The sequence below is a fragment of the Castor canadensis genome, chromosome 11 (genome assembly GCF_047511655.1).
Source record: "Castor canadensis chromosome 11, mCasCan1.hap1v2, whole genome shotgun sequence".
In the NCBI taxonomy this organism is placed as follows: Eukaryota; Metazoa; Chordata; class Mammalia; order Rodentia; family Castoridae; genus Castor; species Castor canadensis.
Genome location: NC_133396.1, coordinates 137,340,051 through 137,353,978, shown reverse-complemented (window position 1 = coordinate 137,353,978; position 13,928 = coordinate 137,340,051). Strand labels below are relative to the sequence as shown.

The following is a 13,928-nucleotide window of genomic DNA, read 5'->3' as shown; positions in this document are numbered from 1 at the left end:
TCCTCCTCAGTCTCTTTCTTCAGAGGTTTGTAGTTCTCCTTATAGGGATCATTCACATCCTTTGTTAAGTTTATTTCTAGGTATTTGATTTTCTTCGAGGATATTTTAAATAGAATTGTTTTCTTGTATTTTTTCTCAATCTGCTCATTGTTGGTATATATAGAAAGGTGACTGATTTTTGTAAGTTGTTTTTGTATCCTGCTATTTTGCTGAAGTTGTTTACGTTGTCTAGGAGTTTTGAGGTAGAGTTTTTCAGGACTTTAAGGTATAGGATCATGTCATCTGTGAATAGGGAGAGTTTGACTACTTCTTTACATATTTGGATTCCTTTTATTTCTTCTTCTTGCCTTATTGCTTTGGCTAGGAATTCCAAGCCTATGTTGAATAGGAGTGGGGAGAGTGGGCACCTTTGTTTCATTCCTGACTTTAGGTAAAATGGTTTCAGTTTTTCTTCATTAAGTATGATGTTGGCTATAGGTTTGTTATATATAGACTTTATGATGTTGAGGTACATTCCTTCTATTTCTAGTTTCATCAGAGCTTGTATCAATGAAATACTAAAGTCTTATCAAATGGTGTTGAATCTTATCAAAGGCTTTTCTGTGTCTATTGACATGATCAAGTGGTTTTTGTCTTTGCTTCTGTTAATGTACTGTATTACATTTAACTATTTGCATATGTTGAACCATCCCTGTATCCCTGAGATGAAGCTGACTTGGTCATAGTGTATGATCTTTCCTATATGTTGTTGGATTCAGCTTACCATTATTTTATTGAGCATTAGTATTCATTAAGGAGATTGGCCAGTAGTTCTCCTTTTTGGATGTATTCTTGTTAAGTTTTGGGATGAGTGTAATACTGGCTTCATAAAATGAGTTAGGCAGTGTTCCTTCCCTTTCTATTTCATGGAAAAGTTTAAGGAGAGTTGGCATTAGTTCTTCTTTACAGGTCCGGTAGAATTCAGCAGAGCACCTGTCAGGTCCTGGACTTTTCATTTTTGGTAGACTTTTTATTGCTGTTTCAATTTCATTTTGTGTTATAGATCTGTTTAGGTGATTAATATCCTCTTGATTCAGTATTGAATGGTCATAAGTATCTAGAAATTTGTCCATTTCTTCCAGATTTTCCAACTTATTGGAATATAGGTTCTCAAAATAGTTCCTGATGATTGCCTGGATTTCTGTGGTGTTCATTGTTATCTACCCTTTTTTGTTTCTGATTTTACTCATTTTAGTCCTTTCCCTCCTCATTTTAGTCAGATTTGCTACTCTTTTTATTTTATTGGTTTTTTTATAGGCTTTTTTTTTTTGGTCTCTATTTTATTGATTTCAGCCCATATTTTTATTATTTCTCTCCCTCTGCTTGGGTTTAACTTGTTCTTATTTTCCTAGGAGTTTGAGACATAGGATTAGGCCATTTACTTGAGATCTTTCTGTTTTTAATGTATGAATTCATAACTATCTATCTATTGCTGATAGAGAAGTATTAAAGACTCCCACTACCAATATGTTGGGGTCTATATGTGATTTTAAGTCACTTAATGTATATTTAATGATGTTGGGTGCACTGACATTGGGTTCATATAAGTTGATAATTGTTATTTTGTCTTGATGTGTTGCTCCCTTTATTAGTATGAAGTGACCTTCTTTATCGTTTTTGACTAATGTAAGTTTGAAGTCCACTTTGTCTGTTGTAAGTATTGTGACTCCTGGCTGTTTTCAGGGCCATTAGTTTGGTAAATCTTCCAGCCTTTCACCCTAAGTCAGTGTTTGTTTCTGTCAATAAGATGGGTTTCTTGTAAATAACAGATTGTCAGATCTTCCTTTTTAATCCAATTTGCCAAACGATGTCTTTTGATGGGGAAGTTGAGTCAGTTAACATTCAGTTTTAATATTGATAGGTGTGTGTGGATTCCTGCCATTTAGTTATTTTTGTTGTATAAGGATTTGATTGTGTGTAGTTGATTCAGTACTACTCTCTGATTAATTGTCTTTTCTTCTCCTGCAGTTTAATACTTCCTGTCTTCTAGTGGTTTTGTTTGTTTTCATCTTCTGTGTGTAGAATTCCTTGTAGAATCTTCTATAGTGGTGGCTTGGTGGTCATGTATTGTTTTAGTTTTTTGTTGTGGAAGATTTTTATTGCTCTGTCAATACTCTGCTCTCTGAGTAGAGTATTGTAAGGCTGAAGTTATTTTCATTCAGTGCCCTAAATACCTCACTCCATGCCTTTCTTGCTTTTAAGGTTTCTGTTGAGAAATCTGCTGTAATTTTGATGGGTTTACTTTTATATGTTATCTGTTTTTTCTCTCTTACAGCCTTCAATATTCTTTTTCTGTACTAATTTTAACAATAATAAGCCATGGAGAGGCCCTATTTTGGTCAAGTCTGTTTGGTGTCCTGAAGGTTTCTTATGCCTGAAGGGGCAACAATTTTTTGAGATTTGGGAAATTTTCTGCTATTATTTTGTTGACTATATTACATATCCCTTTTGCTTGTAGCTTTTCTCCCTCTTTGATGCCCATGATCTCAGGTTTGGTCTTTTGATGGAGTCACTGAGGTCATTCGTATTCCTTTCACAGCTCTTGAGTTGTTTGACTAAGAGTTCTTCTGTTTTTTCTTTAATATCTATTTTATCTTCAAGCCCTGAGATTCTGTATTCCACTTGTTCTAGTATGCTAGAGTGGCCTTCCACTACATTTGTTTAAGTAACTAAAGAGACTTTTTATTTCCAGTATTTCTAATTGATTCTTTTCTTCTAAGTTTTCCATATCTTTGTTAAATTCCTCTTTCAAATATTGTGTTGTCTTCTTTTTTTATAGTCTACTTTGTTTTACTTTGGCATTTATTGAAGGCCTCTCTGAGTTCATTTAATTGTTTCTTTGTCTTCTCAAGTATTTTATTTGTGGTGCCTTGCTATTTCTTGAGTGCATCTTGTTCTTTCTGCTTAACTGTGTCTTATAGCTTCTCTATGAGTTTCTCAGTGAAATCGTTCATGATTTCCTTTTTGAGAGATTTTTTTTGTAGGGGTCACTGAGCTCACTGGTGATATTTGTCATTGTTCTGTTTGGGTCATGAACTGGGTATTCATTTTCTTCATTTCCCACTAAATCCTCTACTGAATTGTAGAGTGGGGTTTCCTTGCCTTCTTCTCCCCAAGCTTTTAATTGATGCAGTTCTCATATGTTCTTGAATGGCTAGTTGGTGGTTTTAATTACTTGTTTTCTTTTCCTTGATTAATTTTTGTGTTTTGACGGGGCTTAGTTGTTAGCTAGATTGATGTGTTATTTCTGTCCCTGGCCTGGAAGTATAAATTAGCAATAATAAATTCACAGGTTCAGTGCCAGACCAGTTGTTTATATATTCTACAAAATACACCTTGGTGATAATATCTGTAAACCATGGGAGTTGGCGAAGCATTGGTTGTTTGGCTAGAGATAGAAACTTGGGTAATTAGTAAAGGTGGCCCTAAAGGTGGGGAGCAAAAGGGAGAGAGTGGTGGGAGTGGTAGAAGTATGGGGGCTGCTGGGTTTTGGGACCCTTGTGTGTGTTTGTGTGTAAACTCCACTGTTGTCGTGGAGGGTTCTTGTGTCAGGGATGGCAGAAGGCTTGTACAGTAGGCCAGTCAGTGGGTGGTAAATGTGGAGGAGGGAAGGGTATGTGGTGACAGGTAAGGGAAAGATAGGAGGGGGAGGCAAAGATGGGAGAGAGAGTGGCAGAGAAGCAGGAGCTCTGTGGTCATCTCACCAGATGGCTGGCTTTTGAGCAGTATTTCATTCCTTCTGTCCACAGGGCAGGTTGCAATTGGGACCTGTGGTAGCTCACTACCAGTTTGTGCAAGGTGGTCCGATTTGTTGTTTTCACCAGGCAGCAGCTGTATTGCCTTACAGCTGCAACTATGTCTGGTCAGCTTACCCTCCCAGCAAGGTGGGGCAATCCAGTGTTGTGTACCACCCTCAGTCCCAGGTGACTAGCTCAGCAATCTGCCATGCCCCTGCTTTTGGAAGTTGGCATGTCACTCCACCTTGCTCTCAGCTTTTGTTCCTCACCATGCCTCTGCTCACTGAGAGTTTGGCTCCTTGCCCCACCCCATTGTCTGAGGTTGGTTCAGTTCTACCCCATCCCTACTGTCAATGGTAGATTACAATTCACTGTCTATGTTTTTCAATTTTGTCCCAGGGTGGGAGGATTCAATCTGCCCATGAGCTGTGCTGGATTATGTTCCCAGGGTGTAGGTGGGGGAGCTGCGTGTGGTCTGTGTTGCTAACCTGTTGGGTCTGTGTGTTTATGAAGGCAGCTTTGAAATTGGCCAGCAGGGAGAAATGGCAGGTGGCTTTTCTCAAGGCAGACACTAACTGGGACTGAGTGCAGCCTGGTGAGACATAGTTTGACTTTCCTGGGTTGTGGTCCAGTATGTTGTAGGGTTTGGTTCTGTTTGATGCTCTATCTTCTGCTTTTTGAAAAAAAAAACAAGGAAAAGGAAAAGAAAGAAAAGGGAAGAAACAGCCAGGGGACTTTTTCCCAGGGAAGATACGCCTTAGTGGCTGTGTCATACTGGGATTTTCCTGGCTGTTAGGTGCAACTAAAAGCATTTTAAGGGTCAGTCCTTGAATTTTATGTGCACCCTATGTGTTGAAGGTTATTAAGTTGGCTAGAAAGAATCAGAATTACCCAAATATAGCTCCTACATCTTGAAGTGATTTTAGAAATCATGGAGTTCAGGAATTCTGATTCCCTATCCTGTCTGCCATCTTGGATCCTCCCTCCTTTCTTTGGACGTCATTGTGTCTGAGTGTTGGGCTGTGTTTGCTGTGCATGTATTTGGTTTATAATGAAAACAAGGCTTAGGATCAAGCTGATACACTCGAAACTGTACAGTGGCAAGACGGCTGTTGTATTATTAGTGTATGCTAATTCAAAAATAAAATTTTTTAAAAGGCCAGAATCAATTCCTTGATAGCATTATGGGGCTACTGAATTAACTCCTTGTGAAGTCATGACTCATGAGTCACAAATTGGTTTTACTTGCTTCTCCCTGAGCTGTGTTTCTGCCTCTTGCTAGGGAAGCCAGGCGGACTGTCCCCTGTTCCTGTGTCATTTGGGATGGTCACAGAGCCTTTCAGGGATCCATTTCCCTCCTCTGTATTCCCTGACAAGGTTGTTGGGAAGGTTAAATAGCAAAGTAATACAGGAAAGAAGCACTTATTGAACCTTTCTTATTTTTGGCATTGTGCTAAATGCTTTGTATGTTTCAATAACAAAGGCCACAGTAATGGTGACTAGTCAATGAAGTAAAGGTGTTTTCTCACTTTTTTCCCCATTCATCAATATATTTGATATCATGGAAAAAAAAATAAACTAATGTGTTCTTGTTTTTGACAGCAATGCTTGTAGAAGAGAGCTGGCTTGGGGGTCCACTTAGTTCACAATAAAGCACAATGAATATTATTCTCTAGAAATAAGTACTGATAAAAGTGGTGTGTAAAGAAGATAAGTTAGAGAAAAGAGAAAGAGAGAAGTTCCATGAATTGATCAGGAAGCTATTATGATTCACGTAGCAGGTGATAGGGTTTAAATTAAAATTTAAATTCACTCCCACTTGTTCAAATCTCAAAACGCAGAAATACTTAATTTAAAAAACACATTGTACATTTTAGAACAAGGATTATTGATGTCATTAATAACTGCTGGAAGAATTCTGCATGCATAAGTGACTTCTAGATCTCAGGGATCAATCAATTTATGTTCAATCCTATTTTGCTCTTGGTTGTTTTTTGGAAAAGTAGCCTTATAATATAAAAAATTTCAACCCACTTAGTATTCATAATTATCAGTTAAATAGATTAGCCAAGCAGAAGTGACTCCCTTCTATATCTCTGTGGACAAATGAGTAGCTTCATTATATTTAGAAATTAGGTGTTCCTCATATTTCTTGATTTGGCAGACTTGTGGATAATTTACACCATATTATCATAATTTTCTTTTTTAAGGAAAGATTTTTTTGGATCTGTTTTGTTACCTGACTGCAAATATTCTTTTCCATATCAGAAAACAGGCCCACATATTTCAGGTGACATTTTCTATAACTAGTGGAAGGTAGAATTGTGGAGAGAAAATACCTAGGAAAAAGCTATCTGTCAGATAACAACAGAGCAGTTTAAAAGAACAAGCTCTGGCAAATCATAGAGTGAAAGAACAAAAGAAAAGAAACAAGAAAGAGATAATGACATGCCACTGTACAAGGGGACCAGGACCAAGGCTGGGCAACTCATTACAAGAACAGGCATAAAACCTCGAATGAGTATAAGGTCAAAAACAGAATTGTCACTTAGGACCTCAATTTCTAGAAACAAATCATATGTGGCCTGGTTGTTGTCATCAAAGGTTATTTCTTGCCCTCTCATCATCTTTTTTATTGTATGTTTTGATTGATTTCTTGGATGCACAAAACAATAGGAAGCCAGGAAAAATTACTGGCCATGTATTTAGATATGAGTTAATGCTAGAGTTTCAAATACTGTGAACCAGAACATAAAACCTTGTAAACTCATCAGTGAGCCCTCCCCACAGAAACATGCCATTGTAAACAGTTTTAAATTATGAATATGAAAAAGGACACGTTTGCTTTTTTCTTACTTCCTCTTTTTTGTCTTTGATAGGTGAATGTTAGATAACATCCAGCTTTTCTGATCCTCAGGAACTCTTCAAACTTCCAATATTCATGCTGAGGTTAGTCATCATTTCCCAAAGACTTTGCTGTTTTGGAAAACTCTGTTTCACCATTGGCCCTAAGTGTAAATAGCATGGCATTCACATTTTTTTTTGGTGGCACTGGGGTTTGAACTCAGGGCCTCACGCTTGTTAAGCAGGCACTCCTACTGCTTGAGCCACTGTGCCGGCCTGGCACTCACATTTTAAACATCTTTTGAGTACAACATCTCGTTGACCACATGCATTTTTATGACGTTGTGTGAGTATTTACGTGACAATTAAGATAGATACTGTCTACTGTTCTTTTGGGGTTTACAGTGAGGAGAAGTTGGTTTTTCCTTTCTTTTTCTCCCAGCTTTCTTTCTTTCCTTCTAACTTTCTGGCTACAAGGTCCATCTATTCTGTTCTCTCTCCAGCTTTATTAAGGTAGAATTGACAAGGAGGAATTGTATATATTTAAGGTGTGCAGTGATGATAGTTTGATACATGTGATGTTTACCACAGTCAAATTGATGAGCACATCTTTCACTCCTTGTGTGTGTGTGTGTGTGTGTAGAGGTGGGGAGGAGTGCACTTAAGCGCTGACCCTTTAGCACATTTCAAGTAAACAATACGCTATTAATGTCAAGCATGGTGGTTCATATCTGTAATCCAGCTACTTGGGAAGCAGGTTTAGCAGGATTATGGTTTGTGGCCAGTTGGGCAAAAATGTTAGTGAGCCCCTGTCTCCAAGAACAAGGCAGTAGGGTGGTGCATACCTATAATGTCCGCTATGTGGGAGCCATAGGTAGGAGGATTGTGAGCTGAGGTTGGCCTGGACAAAACATGTGAAAAATAGCTAAAGCTGAAAGGGCTAGAGATGTGGCTCAAGTGGTAGAGTGCTTGCCTAGCAAGTGTGAGGTCCTGAGTTCAAACCCCCAGTATCTCAAAAACCAAAACCAAAAACGCAACAGTATTATTAACTGTAGCCACCAGGGGCACATGACATGGTCGGGACCTTTTTATGTGATCACTGAGAGCTTGTATCTTTTGTCACTATCTCCCCATTCATCACCTTGCAATGCTGCCCCAGCCCTAGGCGGCCATCGGTCCGCTCTGCTTCCGTGATTTTGAGCTTTCTAGATTCCACCTGTGTGTGAGATCATGCGATACTTGTCTTTCTGTTCCTGGCTTACTTCATGTAGCATAACACCCCTAGGCTTATCCATGCTGCTGTGAAGGGCAGGAACTCCTTCCTTTTCAAGGCTGAATAGTAGTCCATTGTTCATATGTGTAAACTCGTTTTCATTTGTCCATGGATGGACACTTACTTTGTTTCCATTTCTTGACTATTGTCAACGACGCTGCAATGAACATGGACTGCAGACGTCTTCGAGATGCAAACTTCATTTCTGTTGGGTTTATACCCAGAAGTGGGAGGACTGGATCATAGGTAGCTCTGTTTTCGATTCTTTGAGAAAGCTCCATACAGGTTTCCGTCATGGCTGTATCCATTTACTCTTCACCCAATAATGTACGTGGTTCCCACCGTTTCCATATCGTTGCCAGCACTGGTCAGCTCTTGTCTGTCTGACCGTAGTCATCCTGACAGGTGCAAGGGGATAGTTCACTGCAGTTTTCGCTCGCATTTCTTTGACTACTCGTGCTGAATTGCTTTTCATATACCTGTTGGCCATTTTTATATTTTCTTTAGAAGAGTGTCTATTCAGGTCTTAGTACATTTGTAGTATTATCACACAATACCACAGACTGGGTAATTTATAAAGCATGCAGATTTATTTCTTACAGTTCTGCAGGCTGGGAATTTAACACCAAGGTGCTGGTATTTGGGACCTGGTGGGAGACTCCTTGCTGTGTCTTGATACGGGGGAGGGGACTAAGGGCAAAGGCAAAGAGAATGAATGCTGAGTCCTCTCATGGTGAAGAACAGAAGGGGACAAAGGTCAAGTACTGTGCAAAGCCTCTTTGGTACTGGTGTTTGCGCGTGGCCTTGCACCTGCCAGACAGTTGCTCTGCCACTTGAGCCACACCTCTAGTCCTTTTGGCTTTAGGTACTTTTTTCAGATGGGGTCTCATGCTTTTTACCCAGGGCTAGCCTCCTACCTCTGCCTTCTGCATAGCTGAGATTACAGGTGTGCCCTACCATTCCCATCCTTATCCTCTTTTATAAAGGTTTAGTCCCTTTCACTAAGGCTCTGCCCACATGACTTACCTCCTAGAGACTCTAGTCATCATCACATTGTCAGCTAAGTTTCAACAAGTGAATTTTGGGACACATTCTGACTGTAGCAAAGTCTTTTACCCATTTAAAAGTATGATTATTAATTTATTTGTTATTGAGTTGTGTTTGGGTTTCTTATGAAATTTTGGGAATTTCCTCCTTATTGGATTTATGACTCCTGAATATTTCCTCCCAGTCTGTCAGCTGCCTTTTTGTTTTGTTAATTTTTTACTGTTTTTTTTTTTTTTTGCTAGGCAGAAGCTGTTTTGTTTGATGTAGTCCTGTTTATTTTTGCTTTTTTTCCCCTGTGTTTATAATGTTAGATCCAAATAATCATTGCCAAAACCAAGGTCTGGGAGCTTTCTCCCTATTTTTATTCTAGGAATTTTATGATTTCAGGTCTTACATTTAAGTTTTTCATCCATTTCAAGTTAGTTTTTATGTATGTTATATGAAAAGTGTCCAATTTCATTCTTTTGCACATGGCTATCCAGTTTTCCCAACATAACTTATTTTAAAAAATACTCTTATGGGGAAAGTGCCCTTTCCCCACGTTTGTTCCTGGCACCCTTGTCAAGGATTAGTTGACTTTATATGTGTGTGTATATGTGTATTTCTGTGTTCCTTACTCTGGTCCATTGGTCAGTGCCATACTGTTTTGAAGACAGTCGCTGTGCAGTATAGTTTGAAGTCTTTGTTCTTATTATTCAAGATTGTTGTGGCTATTTGAAATCTTTTATACTTTTGTATGAATTTTAGGGTTATTTTTTCTATTTCTGTGAAAAATGACATTGGAATTTTGATAGAGATTGCATTGAATGTGTCACTTTTGGTAGTATGAATATTTTAACAATATTAATTGTTCTGGTCTATAAACATGGGATTTGTGTCTTCTTCAGTTTCTTTCAGTGTCTTACAGTTTTCAATGTACACATCATTTCCTTTATTTGTTAAAGCTATTTCTAAGTGTTTTATTCTGATTCTGATGCTGTTGTAAATGGGATAGTTTATTTCTTTTTCAGGTGGTTCATTTTAGTTTAGAGAAATACAACAGATTTTGGGGTGATGATTTTATCATTTATAAATAGAAACAATTTCACTTCTTTAAATTTGAATGGTACTTCTTTTTCTTGCTTCTTCCTCCACACTAGGATTTCCAACACTTTGTTGAATAGAAATGGGAAGTGTGCACAACCTTTTCTTCTTCTTGGTTTTCACGGTTGAGTGTTATGTTAGCTGTGTGCTTGTCACATGTGGACATTTTTATATTGAGGTGCATTTCATCCACACAGTATTTGTTGAGAGTTTTTTATAGTGAAAGATGTTCAGTTTTGTTGTATTTTCTCTGCATCTTTTTTTTTAATCAGAAGGAGGAGAATATAATGAGATAACATTTAAAGATACTTAAAAACAATTTTCCCATTTGTCCCTTGCATGTGCTTGCATGAAAATAAAATGCATATTTAAAAAGATTGATGATTATACATAATGCTTTTTTCTTTTCAGAATTTCAGCTTAGATATGTTGTCTTGACAGGTTTTCATCTTTCTGTTTTTTTAATTTTTAAAAATTTTATTATTCTTTTATTCACATGTGCATTCGTTGTTTGGGTCATTATTCCCCCCTGCCCCCCTCCCACTCTTTCCCCCTTTCCCCGCTCAGTTCCAGGCAGGTTCTCTTCTGCCTTAATCACTAGTTTTTTTTTTAAGAAAAGACACAAGCATAATAAGAAAGACAAAGTGTTTTTGCTAGTTGAGTTAAGGACAGCTATGCAGAAATATTCCTAGCATTGCTTTCATGTACACGTGTTATGACCCATGTTGATTCAACTCTAACTGATCTTTACCCTGGTTCCTGATCCCCTTCTCATGATAACCTCTGTTGCTTTAAGGTTTCTATATTAGTTCCTTTGGAGTGGGGACATCAAATGGTTTCATGTTTTCTACCTATCCCCATACATCCCATATGTGCTCTCCCCTTGTCATGTGACCCAAGTCCAACAACATTGCTGTATTTGCCCTAGATCTAAAAACTGCATATGAGGGAGAACATACGATTTTTGGTCTTCTGAGCTTGGCTGACCTCGCTCAGGATGATGTTCTCTAGTTCCATCCATTTACCTCAAATGATAAGATTGCATTCTTCTTCATGGCTGAGTAAAATTCCATTGTGTACAAGTACCACATTTTCTTGATCCATTCATAAGTAGTGAGGCATCTTGGCTGTTTCCATAACTTGGCTATTGTGAATAGTGCCGCAATAAACATGGGTGTGCAGGTGCCTCTGGAGTAATCTGTGTGCATTCTTTTGGGTATATCCCCAGGAGTGGGATTGCTGGATCATATGGCAGGTCTATGTTTAGATTTTTAAGAAGTCTCCAAACTTTTTTCCAGAGTGGTTGTACCAGCTTGCATTCCCACCAGCAGGGGACTAGGGTTCCTTTTTCCCCACATCCTTGCCAACACATGTTGGTGGTGGTGTTTTTGTTGATGACTAGTATAACAGGGGTGAGGTGGAATCTTAGTGTGGTTTTGATTTGCATTTCCTTTATGGCTAGAGATGGTGAGCATTTTTTCATGTGCTTTTTTTGCCATTTGAATTTCTTCTTTTGAGAAAGTTCTATTAAGTTCAGTTGCCCATTTTTTAGTTGGTTCATTGATTTTAAGAGAGTAGTTTCTTAAGTGCCCTGTATATTCTGGTTGTCAGTCCTTTGTCTGATGTGTAGCTGGCAAATATTTTCTCCCACTCTGTGGGTGGTCTCTTCAGTTTAGAGACCATTTCTTTTGTTGTGCAGAAGCTTTTTAATTTTATGAAGCCCCATTTGTCCATCCTTTCTCTTAGTTGCTGGGCTGCTGGGATTCTATTGAGGAAGTCCTTGCTTATACCTATTAGTTCCAGAGTGTTTCCTGCTCCTTCCTGTAGTAACTTCAGATTTCAGGTCTGATATTTAGGTCCTTGATCCATTTTGAGTTGATACTAGTACAGGGTGATAGACATGGATTTAGTTTCAGTTTCTTGGAGATGGATAACCACTTTTCCCAGCAACATTTGTTAAAGAGGCTGTCTTTTCTCCATCATATGTTTTTGGCACCTTTGTAAAAAATGAGGTGGGTATAGTTGTGTGGATTCATATCCAGGTCCTCTATTCTGTTCCACTGGCCTTCATGTCTGTTTTTGTGCCAGTACCATGCTGTTTTTATGGCTATTGCTTTGTAAAATCAGGTATTGTGATACCTCCGGCATTGCTTTTTTTGTTGAGTATTGCCTTGGCTATTCACGGTCTCTTGTGTTTCCAAATGAACTTTAGAGTAGATTTTTCAATCTCTGTGATGAATGTCATTGGGATTTTGATGGGAATTGTATTAAACATGTAGATTGTGTCTGGTAGTATAGCCATTTTTACTATGTTGATTCTACCAATGCATGAGCATGGGAGATCTTTCTATCTTCTTTAGTCATCCTCAATCTCTTTCTTCAGGAGTTTGAATTTCTCCTTGTAGAGTTCATTCACATCTTTTGTTAAATTTACTCCTAGGTATTTGATTTTTTTTGAGGCTATTGTAAATGGAATTGTTTCCATATATTCCTTCTCAGTTTGTTCGTTGTTGGTGTATAGAAAAGCTAATGATTTTTGTAGGTTGGTTTTGTATCCTGCCACCTTACTGTAGCTGTTTATGGTGTCTAAGAGTTTTTGGGTAGAGTTCTTTGGGTCTTTAAGGTATGGGATCTTATCATCTGCAAATAGGGATATTTTAACAATTTCTTTACCTATTTGTATTCCTTTTATTTCTTCTTCTTGCCTAATTGCTCTGGCTAGAAATTCCAGTACTATGTTGAATAGGGGTGGGGATAGTGGACATCCTTGTCTCGTTCCTGATTTTATGGGGAATGGTTTCATTTTTTCACTGTTAAGTATGATGTTGGCTGTAGTTTGACATAAATAGCCCTTACAATGTTGAGGTACATTCCTTCTATTCCTAGTTTTCTTAGAGCTTTTATCATGAAGTGGTGTTGGATCTTCTTGGAGGCTTTTTCTGCATCTATTGAGATGATCAAGTGGTTTTTGTCTTTGCTCAATTTTAGAGAAGGTTCCATGATCTGCTGAGAAGAATGTATATTGCACAGAAGTTGGATGAAATGTTCTATAGACATCAAGTAGGTCCATTTGATCTATGGTATGATTTAGTTCTAGGATTTCTTTATTGCTTTTTTGTTTGGATGACCTATTTATTGGTGATAGGGGAGTATTAAGGTCTCTCACTGTCACTGTGTTGGAGTTTATATATGTTTTTAGGTCCTTCAGAGTATGATCGATGAAATTGGGTACATTGATGTTGGGTGCATATAGGTTGATAATTGTTATTTCCTTTTGGTGTATTTCCCCTTTTATTAGTATGGAGTGTCCTTTTTTATCTCATTTGATCAATGTAGTTTTGAAGTCTATTTTGTCCGAGATATGTATTGCTACTCTTGCCTTTTTTAGTTGACCATTGGTTTGGTAAATCTTCTTCCAGCCTTTCACTCTCAGCCAGTGCTTATGTCTGTTGATGAGTTGGGTCTCCAGTAGGCAACAGATTGTTGGATTTTCCTTTTTAATCCAGTTTGCCAATCAGTGCCTTTGAGGGGGAATTTAGTCCATTAACATTCAGTGTTAGTATTGATAAGTACGTGGTGATTCCTGTCATGTAGTTGTCTTTGTTGCTGGAGGGTTTGATTATGTGTAGCTAAATCAATGTTGCTCTCTACTTTCTTGCCTTTTCTTCTCCTGTGGTTTGGTGGCCTACCCTTTCATGGTTTTGTTTGCTTTCATTATCTATGTGCAGAATTCCTTGAAGAATCTTTTGTAGTGGTGGCTTGGTGGTCATATATTGTTTTAATTTCTGCTTATCATGGAAGACTTTTATTGTTCCATCTATTTTTGAATGATAGTTTTGCTGGGTAAAGTATCCTAGGGTTGAAGTTATTTTCATTCAGTGCTTGGAAGACCTCACTCCATGCTC

At 38.1% G+C, this 13,928-nt stretch overlaps 1 long non-coding RNA gene across 32 annotated transcripts in view; it reads left to right on the top strand.

The window, feature by feature from the left end:
• LOC109675295 (uncharacterized) overlaps window positions 1-13,928 on the top strand; it is a 439,119-nt gene that overhangs the window by 94,124 nt on the left and 331,067 nt on the right. For 31 of the 32 annotated variants that reach the window (XR_012439077.1, XR_012439080.1, XR_012439087.1 and 28 more), the window contains one exon: window positions 6,656-6,725. The exons of the other annotated variant lie outside the window; for it this stretch is intronic. This is a non-coding gene — a long non-coding RNA (uncharacterized lncRNA). The remainder of the gene's footprint in view (window positions 1-6,655; window positions 6,726-13,928) is intronic. 32 annotated transcript variants of the gene reach the window in all.